This window comes from Dermacentor albipictus, chromosome 8 (genome assembly GCF_038994185.2).
Source record: "Dermacentor albipictus isolate Rhodes 1998 colony chromosome 8, USDA_Dalb.pri_finalv2, whole genome shotgun sequence".
In the NCBI taxonomy this organism is placed as follows: Eukaryota; Metazoa; Arthropoda; class Arachnida; order Ixodida; family Ixodidae; genus Dermacentor; species Dermacentor albipictus.
Genome location: NC_091828.1, coordinates 131503251 through 131516466, shown reverse-complemented (window position 1 = coordinate 131516466; position 13216 = coordinate 131503251). Strand labels below are relative to the sequence as shown.

The 13216-nt window shown below is 45.0% G+C and overlaps 1 protein-coding gene across 2 annotated transcripts in view; it reads right to left on the bottom strand.

Annotated features, from left to right (window-relative positions):
* Nucleotides 1–13216, bottom strand: part of LOC139049173 (serine/threonine-protein phosphatase CPPED1-like) — a 50994-nt gene that overhangs the window by 10117 nt on the left and 27661 nt on the right. The window lies entirely within an intron of this gene.

The window sequence follows — 13216 nt, the reverse complement described above, 5'->3', positions numbered from 1 at the left end:
TGACCTGCCCACTGCATACTATTGTTGATCCCCACCCGCCGCGGTTGCTCAGTGGCTATGGCGTTAGGCTGCTGAGCACGAGGTCGCGGGATCGAATCCCGGCCACGGTGGCCGCATTTCGATGGGGGCGAAATGCGAAAACACCCGTGTACTTAGCTTTAGGTGCACGTTAAAGAACCCCAGGTGGTCGAAATTTCCGGAGTCCTCCACTACGGCGCGCCTCATAATCAGAAAGTGGTTTTGGCACATAAAAACCCCATAATTTTTATTGTTGATCCTATGATCACATGATATTCTGATGGCTTTGTAATCCAATGTAATCCAATGTAATGTGTATTTTTATACAACATTGATGTTTTTGCACTACACCATTCACAAGCAGTGTCAAAATGCAAACGGCAGTCTATGCGGATGCACAATGTGAAACATCGACACAGAAATGCCACGAGGACGAAGGCAGGTTTGATATTTGTTGGCGGAAGAATGGTGAGAAGAGGTTTAAAGGGACACTAAATGCAAATACTAAGTTGACGTCGACTGTTTAGATACCATTCCAGAAGCCTCGCAATGCTTGTTTCGCACCAAGAAAAGACTTCGTTTACGAGAAAATTGCACCTGAAGGGTCCGAATGCCTTTTTCCTAAATTCAAATCTCCTGTCACCTAACCGGGGCAGTGGTGACATTGCATACGCCACCACCACCCTTTGCTGCCGCCGGTGAGTAAAACCCCGCCCAACAGGCGGCGCTACCGGGCCAAGACAGAGTGGTGGATCCGCTGCTGCAGGTGCTTTTTGGTCAAATGGTGTACATTCGGGCACCCCACGGGGTCACATGGAAGTTGAGTTCTCTGCTACTTGCAGTTTGTGCGATTTTCACAAGCCAGCAAAACCAGCACAGCACTTCGCAATAACGAAACTAGTGAAACATAAAAGCGTGGGCAACACGGAGTCAAGTGAAAATGAAACCTTTCGACTGCCCACGTCGCTGTCAGGGATAATTTCAATTAGTTCTTTTTTCTAAAAAATGAAATAAAACTGGACAAGTAGCATTTTATTTTATCTTATAATACAATAAAAGCATGTTTTTTGCAACATTTTTGCAACGAGTTTTTGAATATTAGTGACATAATTTAACTGAGGAGTGCTTTTGTCATCGCTCAAGTGCTTGAATGTGCCGGGGGAGTCTCTAACCTTGTCCTGCCTTTACCTCAATTTGTCGATTATTAAGGCTCTGTTCGCAATAATATTGACGCCTTCGAGATTTTTGAGCACTAATCTATCACTTTAGCTGGACTTAAGATATGCCTTTAGTGTCCCTTTAAGCAGAGAGTTGTGCAAAACACGTGGAAACAAATTTAAGGCTTCTGTGTCTTGTTGTATCACAGTGGCACATACCTGGTGGTATGTACCTACATACAAGGCATATACAAAAAACAAGGCCATTGAAAAACATGCTCTATTCCATTAAGAGGTCTGTGGACATTGAGATACCTATGAGCCGACATTGTACTAATAGATATTATGTAGCAGTTTATCGTTTGCAAATGCCGAATATAGGTGAGCTCACTAGCACTTTATTAATCAAAATCCCATGCTACATAGGCTGGAGCATCCCATAGAACATAGTTTTTTTTTTTTAGACTAGGGTGGCTCAAATAAGAAAAATCAATTATTTTATTAAGAGGTCTGAGTGCTTTAGTGATATATCATGAGGTTACATTATATGTAGTGCAAGTTTTATGGAAGCACCACAGGGGTTGCCTTTTATATTATATATTTATGTATATTGTAAGGAAAAGACAGAACAGGCAAAGTGCAGGTCTCTTTGGGCTGCTTTTCTGCTTTCTCGTCCTTTCGTCCAGCACTGCTTGTGCTTGTGCGCCACTTTCATTGCATTCAGCTATGACTGAGTATGCTATGCATCTGAAAGGGTGCACAGCTTGCCAGAGCATGTCAGTTTTGCCGACGAACCCTTTTCTTTCGGATGCATGTAAGGCAAAATTTTTCTGCTTTTGTCTATCTGCACGTGCTTTAGAAGCTGGGCAGCCAACTTGCCATGCCAGGTGTTGTTGCCCAGGCAGTTAGTGACAATAAAAGGTCCCTTGTATTTTGCATATAACTTCCGGGTTGATAACTGGTGACCTCGCTTTACTTAGACTTCATCTCTGATCCTGTCCTATGGTACTAGACAGTGGTGGCAGTCGTTGTATTGCTCTTGTGCCTGTTGCACATGTGCAACTATTTTGAGTGCCTCTTCTCGGCTGCTGTGGCAGACTGTCGTGTGATGAAATGGTGGATTTAGACCGGTGCGTCCAAGGCAAGTGTAGCGCCCAGTTTTGGCAGCTGACCATACAATCTCATACAGGGACGTTCCATCTGAACTCTCCAATGCCGTATTAACTGTGTATGCAGCTGCTGGAAGATGCTTGTCTGTCTGCTTCACCCGGCTTGTTGCTTGTACCGTATCAGTTGAGCTGGGCAGGAATGGTCTGGTTCGACCTCTTCATCAGACCATTCGCTTGCAGGTGGTATGCTAACGCGAAGTTGTGCTTAACCCTAGCCTGACTGAGATGTGTACGGAGGTTGCGGCAGTGGCAAGTGGTTGACCCGTCAGAGATGAGCTTCTTTGGGAAGCCGTGTCTCCATTTGAAGCAGCACTGTAGAAACTTTATGAATGAAGGCATGGAAGCGACCTCCGAGAACTTTGACAAGTAGTCCAAAGCGACTATAATGTAAAGGTCACATGCAGTTGTTGTTGGCAAAGGCCCGACGTGATCCATTCCCACAGTGTCAAAAATTGTCTCGTGAGGTGTAGTGGGTGTAAGAAACCTAGGTTGATGTTCTGGAAGCCATTTGTGTTGTTGGCATGCCTTGCAGCTTGCGACGTATGTACTCAGCCACCAAAAGCGCTCTTGCCTGTGGCACAGAGTGGCTGCTCATGGACCGACGTGGCCTCCTTATGGTGTGTCATGGATGGCACGCAAATTCCCGGAACGCAAGGAGCCAGGAAAGAGAAGGTGGCACTTTTCTTGCTTATTAATCCAGCGCCGACAGTAGGAAGAAGTACCTTCGTGTAAACAAAAATTGGAATTGCTCCCTGTATCCGCAAATCCATTCAGCACCAGCAGCAGCAGCAGCAGGAGCCCTTTTTATGTCCATTGCAGGACGAAGGCCTCTCCCTGCGATCTACAATTACCCCTGTCCTGTGGCAACCGATTCCAGCTAGCATCTGCGAATTTCTTAACTATATCACCCCACCTCGTCTTCTGCCGTCCTTGACTGCACTTCCCTTCTCTTGACACCCATTCTATAACCCACCAGTTATCTAACCTATGCATTACATGACCTGCCCAGCTCAATTTCTTTCTCTTAATGTCAATTAGAGTATTGGCTATTCCTGTTTGCTCTCTGATCCACTCTTCTCTTCCCGTCTCTTAACGTTATGCCTAACATTCTTCGTTCTATCGCTCTTTGTGTAGTCCTTAACTTGTGTTATGTCTCGACACCACTAAGGTGTTAATTAGACATTTGCCACATGTCAAATGGCCACATATCCATCAGCACCTATCCAGACGTCAAGGCATCATGGACACCAACTGTTTAAGGGTCCCATAAAAGGCCCTCACCCTGCCCTTTACCTGGCAGCCTGAGCAAAGGATGAAAAGGAGGGGAACATTGACGACGATTTGGGAGTCACAGTAAATTAGACATTTAACACAAGTCAAACCACCACCCATCCCTCAGCGCCTATCCAGAGGTCAATACTGCATGGACACCAATTCTTGACAGGTCCCACGAAAGGCCCTAAGGTAGGCGGTGTGAAACAAAACATCAATTTTGATGTCTTATATTTGGAGGCAGATGCATGAGAGCAGCGCCACTTACAAAGGACGGCCTTGTCTAAGCATAACAATTTATTATAGAATATTTCTGATCACAAGCAATTACTGTCGCACTTGTGATAGAATGGGCGCTTGAAATACAGCGTGAACTGCCGCAATAAGATAAAAATGGTTCCAACAGTTCTTTAACAACGGATCGAACAATTTCTTTAATATGCATCTTAAGTAAAATGTTGGAGCATATAATTTATTCACATGTTATTAATTTTCTTGAGACCAACTCTTTCTTTAACAATGCGCAGCATGGCTTTAGAACATTCTTTTCCTGTGAAACACAGCTCCTTTCTTTTACGAACGATTTGTTTAATAATTGACATCGACTGCAATAATAAATTGACAGCGACTGCGCATTTCTGGACTACTCACGAGCTTTCGATTCTGTTTCTCATGATTTACTGATCTTTAAACTTTCCCTTCTTAATACTGACCCCAATGTATTTGCATGGCTAAAGGATTTCCTCTTTAACAGGACCCAGTATGTAACTGCTAACGAATTTACGTCCAGACCTTGTTCTGCAACATCTAGTGTACCACAAGGATCGGTACTCGGTCCCTTTCTTTTTCTCATCTATGTTAATGACCTTCCTGACGGTACCTCTAATTTACCCATCATTAGACTGTTCGCGGATGACTGCGTCATCTATGACATAATAATTAACCTTAGTGATTCCGGTAAGCCATAGAACGACCTGGATAGCGTATGCAACTAGGGCAACAAATGGCTAATGCGGCTTAACACAAATAAGTGCAAGAGTACGCATGCCCCTCTAGCTCTACCTCTTTGATATACAGCAAAACCTCGTTAAACCGTACACATTTAAACAGTAGTTTCGTTTTAAAAGTAGTAAAGTCAAATCCCCGACTCAGCGGCCATTGAACATAATGTGTTTTGTATCTGCATAAACCATACCAGCTTATTGCATACATATCGGTTAACACGTAGTGTTTCCACTTTTCGTTGCGCAAACACGACGATGCATCGTCTCCATCGGGCAGCCAAGAAAAACAACAAGCCTCAGAGATCAGAATGGCCTCCAAGCGGCCTGTGCGTTTGCACGTGAAGCCACATCAACATCAGCATAATTTCTGCACCGTGCCAGTGAGCATTGTGGCGTTGTGCAAACAAGGACTCGCATCACGCTGAAGCTCGGATAAAAAAGATGCCAGCTGCTCAGCGACGCTGGAACGCGACAGGGATCTACTGTTGACTACGGTGTGTGGCATTTGGAGGGCGAAGAAGCTGCTTGGCAGCGCTGCTGTGACTGTGAAAATACGTTGGCTACGAGGTTCGACTTTTTCCCATCGTTGCCTCCATTATTGCCTATCAACAGTGGTGAGGATGACACGGAAAGTGACAGCACGGGCGATTCAGGTGTGGCAGTGGCACATGTTGCGCGTTACGTCAGCCTCGTGCGGGTGTTTGCCGAGAAGAGGAGACTGGCAAAAAAGCTGGCTCGTAGCTTCAGTGAGTTTGAGGCAGTCGTCACTGCTAGACCACCACAGAATCAGATGAAAATAACATGTTTTTGTTGCGCGAAGTGAATAAATACTGCATGATTTCTGCCTTTTCATCGCACTCTCTCGTAGTTCTGTTTTTGACAGGTAAGTGGGCAATCTTGCGCTACTTCGTTCAAGTAGTACTGCTGTTTAGTACGTACTTTTTCCAAGCTTTGGCCAACTACGGTTTAATGAGGTTTCACTGTATTCCCATATTCTATTAATGGTACTGCCCTGTGGGTTGCTAGCTCCTAGAAGTATCTTGGCCTGTCCATGTTGAAAATGTCACTAACAATGTTAATGGAACGTTAGGCTGTTTGAGACAAACCTTTACATTAGCACCCACCTCACTAAAGCTTACTTTATACAAAACACTTGTCTGTCCAAAATTATAATATGCCTGTGGCATATGGGACCCTGCTCATGCCAATCTTGCCATTTCCTTTGATAGCATTCAGAACCGTGCTGCCTGTTTTATTATCTCAAATTATTCACGTCATTCTAGCGTCACATCCATGAAAAGGACACTAGATCTACCTGACCTCTCATTACGTCGCAAGTACTCTCGTCTCTGTCTTTCTCAAAGAATATATTAATTTAACCCTTCTCTTAAGGAAAATATTTTCACTGTACCAAGTTACATCTTGTGTTGCATCATCCATCAACACAACATTGAAGTGCCATCTTGTCAAACTAATTTGTACTATTTCTCCTCTTTGCCAAGAACCGCCAATGAATGGAACCATGTTTCCGCCTCTACAGTTTCAATTTGTGACACGACTAACTTCAAGATCGCCATTCAAAGTGCCTCATAGTTTGATTTTCTACTATTCTCCTGTACTGCAAACATTGTATATTTTCACTACTGCTTCTTCTTGTGCCAACTAGGCCTTGAAAGTATGTATAATAAATAAATAAATAAATAAATAAATAAATAAATAAATAAATAAATAAATAAATTTAAAAATGGGCTACACTTCATTATTCGCTCTGCTTGCGTGAACTGGCAAGTTCGTGTCTTGGATGTAATAGCCTCAGCCACAATATCGCAAGTGAGGTCAAAGGAGTTGAGAGGCCATGGCTTTTCTTAGCCTCAGCTTTTCTCATAGAAAACCATTGGGACAACACTGTCTACTCTCAAAAAGACCCGGTAAGCCTCGTCTTCCTTCGTGAACCTAAATGCCTGTCGGTAAAGACACGTGTGCTGAATGCTGATGCACTCGCGAGGGTTGCGGCTCGAAGTGGCGTTTGGGCCAGCAATCCACCGAGCCCATCGATGAGTACGTCCGGGAGTAAGAATGAAGGAAAAATGGTTGACCTCCCACGCAGTGTGGAAATCGACGTAAGCAAAGCTTTCTATACTGTTTGCTTTGATTGACGATAATTTGCGATGATGTTGATGGCTGATGTTTCATTTATTGAACATCCACCACTAGAGTGCTGAGTTGATGTTAAATGTTACCTCATGTGACCACTGCTGTTTGTCTGTGCAGTACACAGAATGCACAGGGAGAGGTGTTTGCTTTAGGCACTGCTGTACGCCTTATTTTATAACCTTTGAGAGGGTTGAGTATTGTCATTGCCTCACATGGCACATCGCATCGTGGCAGAAGTATTAAACATTAACTGAATTATGGAGCTGTACATGCCAAAACCACAATCGGATTATGAGGTACGTCGTAGTGGCGGACTCTGGATTAATTCTGACACCATGGTGTCCTTTAACGTGTCCCTAAATCTAAGCACATGAGCATTTTTTATTTCGCCCACCTCGAAATGCAGCTGCTGCGGTCGGGATCAAATCGGTGACCTCGAGCAATGACATAGCCACAAAGCTACCGCGGTGGCACAAAGTGTTGATTTGCGACTACTTCGGTGGTGTCGCCTAGACCCTGCATGCGATGTTTTAATTAATGCGGCTTTTTTGCTGCACACCCTGCATAAGTTATCCACTTTACATATTTGCACAGTGTTTATTTTTTAGAAGTAGCAGAAACGTACCGTACCTTGAACTTAAATTTATCCCGTTTTTCCGCAACCGCTGTCGTGTCTATAGTAGTAGCGTTTCATTGCCTACTCATGTCACCTTTTCTCTATCTCGCTCTTCCTTCCCATTGGATGGGAACTGCGAGTGAAGAGTGGTAAGTGGTTATTCACTCATTTAACGACTCCATCTATTCTTCCAGTCCTTGCTTTTTCCTCCCCTTTCCTTTCTACCACTTATCTAGCTATCCTCTGGACTTGCACTTTAGTAGTAAGGTACGCGGTACAGTTTCTGCAATGCTTTTGCGGGGAGTCGTAGATAATTACAGCTGTCAAGAGGCTAATGTGGCAATGCCTAGGGAGCTACAGAGGGTATTGTGCACATTCGATGCTGTGCAAAGGTCCAAGCAAGTTGCTTGCGTTGCCTTTCTTCTCTGCCGCACTCCTGTCATATATACACATACTCTGAACCACTCCCCGATGTGGTATGCCAGACAGCAGCAGCAGCAGTGGGAAAGTCGAAGGAAGAGGCAAAGAAAGCTTCGCTTTAAAAGGGTTTATTTACATTATGTAGATAGGCTCCAGGTACGGAAGCCGACTCCATGTAGGAGCATATTAAACATCTGAGTTCACATCAGGACACATAAACCTCTCTGAACGATAGGTGTATGCTTTTTATCCCGTTGTCTTCTTTAGGCGACTAGACTAGGGAATCTGATGACTGTATCGCAATCAATCACAAACATTGAATCGGTCGCAATATCCTGCTTAGGATTTCATACCATTCCACCAAACTCCGCATCTGATGGTATGAATTATGTGACCGTATAGCAACCTGGGAATCCAAGGTTGGTGTTCTTCAGTAGCTGTTGACTTGGGCCCCTTTCATCCATTAGTTCAGCTTGTCATTTTCAGGTAGAGGGTCTTTTCTTGACCCGTCAATGGTCGGCGTCAAAGCTGTGTTGACTTCTGAATAGGCGGGTGATGAATGGGGTGGTTTGCCTCTGGTAAACGTCTAAGAAATGCTCTTTGCCATATTGAGACATAGCAGGAGTTTCAGTAGTGAGAGATGACAGCGCCGCAGCTACCATCGCCCCTGGGCGCACCATTGGCGATGTGGCGCAGTCGTTCTGCTTATTACACTGACCCCTTCTAGCCTTCTAGTTCCCTGTAGCAGTGGCATCAACCACTTCAGCCAGTTCGTTAACTCGCTCGCAAGCAGTGCTCATGTTGCGGGAGGAAACGCCAGCCCATCTCGCCACCGGAAGAGGCTCCAGCATGTGGTCAACGTCACCGGACCTTTGGGTTGCCTCAGGATGTCGCGGAAAAGGTCCACTGCCGACTCTTTTTTTACTGCAAGCAAGCGGGCCAAGCAACAATGCATCCCCACCGAGCTTTCTGCTCCAGCAATGAGAGATTCGGAGACACTCCATGAACAAGAAAATTCTTCTCAGTGCTCTGTTTTGATTCCACTTGAAGAGACTGTGTACAACATTGCTCCTGCCGACACTTGTCTGTCTGCGTCGGTGCAAATGGACAGTGAGCACGGCGAGCTTTTCGCATCGTGTGCAACAAGAGATGAACCTGACTCTGTGACTGAATTTGCTGTCTCGGATGTGGATGCTGACCATGCAGGCCAGTTGGACATTTTGAAATTAACGACAGAGTCACCCACACGGCCAATACTGAACCCATTTCCAAGAAGTACGGCAAATTGAGAACAAGCTTCCACTCGGACTGGTACCACCTATTTCCTTGGTTGAAGTACAGCGCGCAGGCTGATGCAGCTTTCTGTTCCCCTTGCAGAATGTTTTCTACTGATGCCAATGAGTAATCTGCATTTGTCAACGGTGGATACAGTAACTGGACAAAAGCCCTAGAAAAACATGCTGGTTTCAGAAAGCACAAAAACTCACTCGCACATGTTCTGCCAGACATCGTGGCTTTCCTACACGCAGATGAAGTCAAGAGAACAGAGCAAGTCAGTTGCAACATATCTCAGCAATGCATACTCCAGGGACGTGCAGGAAAATCGCCTCTATACAGCAAGAGCGGCAGATATTTTGCGAATCACTGTCGCTCAGGGAATCGCTCAGAGGGACCACGATGAAAGTGCCACAAGTGAAAACAAGGGAAACTTCGTTGAGCTTTTGAACTTGTTTGGCAAATATGATGATATTGTCAGAAAGAAACTGAATGGTGGAGCAGTGAACACAAAGTACGTTCACAATTCGATACAAGACCAGATCTTCGAAATTCTCAGTCACATCACATTAACATATATAAAGGAAGAGATGAAAAGCTCCAAGTTCCTTGGACTTATTGTGGATGAAACCAAGGACCTAAGCAAGATGGAACAACTATCAGTTGTAGTAAGGTACTACATCAGCGAGGCTGCCTTTGAGCGGTTTCTTGGATTCCGCCACGCTGAGCAGTTAGATGCAAGGTCACTTCTGGGCTACGCAAGGGAAACGCTGAATCGCTGTGGCACTGATGCTCAGCTGTGCATTGCTCAAACCTATGATGGTGCGAGTGTCATGAGCGGTACCTCAATGGGTGTCCAGGCGCTGTTCAGGCAGGAAGTGCTGCAGGCGGTGTACGTCCGCTGCGTGAACCACCGCCTCAATCTAGACATTGTGGATGTCTGCAAGGTGATAAGACCGGTGAGGGATTTTTCTCTCTCTTTTAGAATGCCTCTGTTTTCCCGAGTGGATCTGCAATTCACTCTGTACGTAGACGTGCAGAAAAGGTTATCTTTGCTAGTGATAGAGCTGCAGCGTCTCAGTAACACACAATGGGCCTGCCAGATAACGGCTTGCCCAGTGGCAATGAAAAGCTTTCCTGCTATCCTCGTATGTCCGCAAGTCATCACTGCAAAAGCAGGTGGGCAATGGAAGCTAGGGGTCTGCTTGAGCAAATAAACTTCTTGTTTCTCTTCCATTTAAGCCTATTTACCAAGGTACTCAGCAACCTTAAGGTTCTTTCGGACCTATTGCAAAGTAGAGACTGCCATATTAGTCAGGCATGCTTCATGGCACACACAGTGATTGACGAGTTCTCCGAAATGAGAAATTCGCAGAGCGCATTTGACACTGTCTGGATGCAAACCTGCAGTATTTCTGAGGAGAACGGGGTATCCCAAAGAAAAAAGCAAATAATTACGCGCCTTCCACTTCATTTAGAACAGTATGTATTGAGCGAAGGATGGTCCAGTGAAGAAGAGTCTCCAGATTCAAAGGAAATATTTAGAATCGGAGTTTTTCTACTTGTTTTGGACCACCAGATTGTGGAACTGACTAGGCGGTTAATGGAGAATAATGATGTACTGTGTGGAGTCAGCGCCCTGCACCCCCAGAGTGAGAATTTTATGGACATTTAAGCCTTTCGCCGAGCACCATGCATGCGACATCAAAAGTACTGAAGTTGAGTGCAAGCTGGTAATGAAACTTCTTCAGCGCATCGAAGCTGAAAGGAAGTGCAAGATAGAGACACTGCTGAAATTTGTGACTGTCTTGGGAGAATATAAACTAGCCTTCTACAAACTGCACAAGCTAGGTGTTATCGCCTGATGATACCGGCATTCTCATCACCTTGGGAGCACACATTTTCATGCCTTCAAAGATTGAAGACTTATCTCCCCTGCAAGGTGACGAATAACCGCCTGAGCGACCCAGCTGTGCTTGCAGTCAAGCGATCTGTAGCCTATAAGATAGATCTTCAGCACGTTGTCGACATGTCTGATGCTGCACACAGAATTGACGTATAAGTCTGCACTAGTATGCCAGTATAATGATACCTCATCGTATCTCTGTGGCGCACGGGGAAATTGTACGGCACGGGCATAGGACTGATACCTATACCGGTATCAGAACAGCGCTTCACCATCGAACAAATCTCGGACAGCGCTTCACCATCGAACAAATCTCGGCTATGTTTTGTCTTGTACTGTCACAGCACAGGTATTGGCGTCTGTGGTTGTGACGAAACCTTCCTCTGTCCCTGTCATCGCTTTGAAAGAGACTCCATATAGGATGCTGTCCGAGGCCATGTCGGTGGCCTAGCTTGTGTAGTGAACAGTGCATAGTTGGAAAGCTGTTATTTCAATTTGTGAAACCTGCTATACTGTATGGCCAAATGTGACACTGACTGAAATGCCTATTGCATGCTTTATTTTTGCAGTTTATTTGCAGTTTCTTTTTGCAATTCCCTGAGTTTTCCAGGTTTTCCCTGAGTTCCTTTGCAAAATTCCATGAGTGATGCAGAACTATGTTTTATGTCAAGATGAGCTGAGACCATATCGCTCAATGCTGTCACTCTCTAGTAAGCACATGAAAAAAATTTTAAAAAGACAACTTAATGAAATTTGAATACTAAGGAGTAGTGTTTATGCTATTCAAAAAAAGGAATAAAAGGGAGGGGTTAGTAAAATGCACAGCAAATAAAAAGCTTTCGAAAAAAATTGCAAACCGAGTCAGACATTCTCAAATACAAATAAAAAGGAGATGCATACAGAAGCAAATATTGTCAAATATGAACTAATTCTATCAACTGATGGCAAGCTCAGTGTTATGAGGCCCGAACTTTGTCACAATTGAGATTCTCTTTCAACAGCTCGTAAGTCAACCTCAACTATCCTGACATACTCTCAGCCCGCGCACATCGCCTCAATGTTGTGTTTCACTGCTTTAAAGAGTTTATTTTGGTTTTGATAAGGGAGGACGTCTGCATCTTGGCATCAGCCAACATTCCGTATTTTGAGCTCAAGCTCCTTCAAAACGGCGGCAGCATGCTTCGTTTCCCATTCATTCCTCAATGCAGAGGTCCTTACTGTTCTTGTCCATTTTCCGCCACTCATTCGCCACACAGACCATTTGAAGCATCTTCTTCGTCAGTTTCAAAGTCCACGTCCGATTTTTCGAACTCCCCAGGGGCCGTGAAAACGTCCGAAAATCGGCCGGTTCGAAAAATAAATGCATGTCATTCACTGCCTTTAAGGGCTCAATCCGCCACAGGCACATTCGAAAACACTCTGCAGGCCTGTCAGTACACGTATTAGACATATTGGTGCTTGTGCTGTGACAGCAAATACCGGGTGCACGCGTGTATAATTAAGGAATACATACTGTGTCCCGTGGATACAGCCCCTTCCCACGCTTGTTATGCTTCACTGCAATACTTTTGCATATGCTTCACCAAGTAACATTTCTGTACAGAGGCGAAGCTGACTTTCGGTAACAGGCATTATGCAACGCACCGTGCTTTCCAAGCTTCTAAGCCAATTGCGAGGACCACAAAGGCGAAGTCCATACCATTGCTGACAGCAGCAAATTCTTTCAATAAAAAAACGCTGCACTCAACGGCCAGAAGTTTCATAGCAAACATCGAAGAAGCTAGGCCTAGCGTTGCCGCAGTGGTGGCTACGGCTGCCAGCGGATCATCGTGTGAGAGCAGCGGTTCGGGGCAGTGAGGGAACCAAATGGCAGTGGTGGTGGCTTTGAATAATGCCGTTTTGGACCTGCGGTCACGGCAAAACATTTGGAAAATCGGAGGGCGAAGAGTTCTTGCGTACGAAATTTCAGACGTTCTGGTACATTAACTCTATGGGGTACGTGGTGGTGACGCGAAGCCATCTAAATTATCGGGAATCCGGAAAGTCGGTCATTGACTGTACACTGGCAACTCCTCCAGCCAATGATAGGGCGTCAAAGACTATTCATTACAATTCCTGTCTGTTACTCGAGCAAGCATTACCACGACTTTCAAGCCTTTCAATAAACTTACAGCTCATTTTTCCTGATAGAGGCACAAATTCCCCGAGTTTTCCCTGACTGCTCA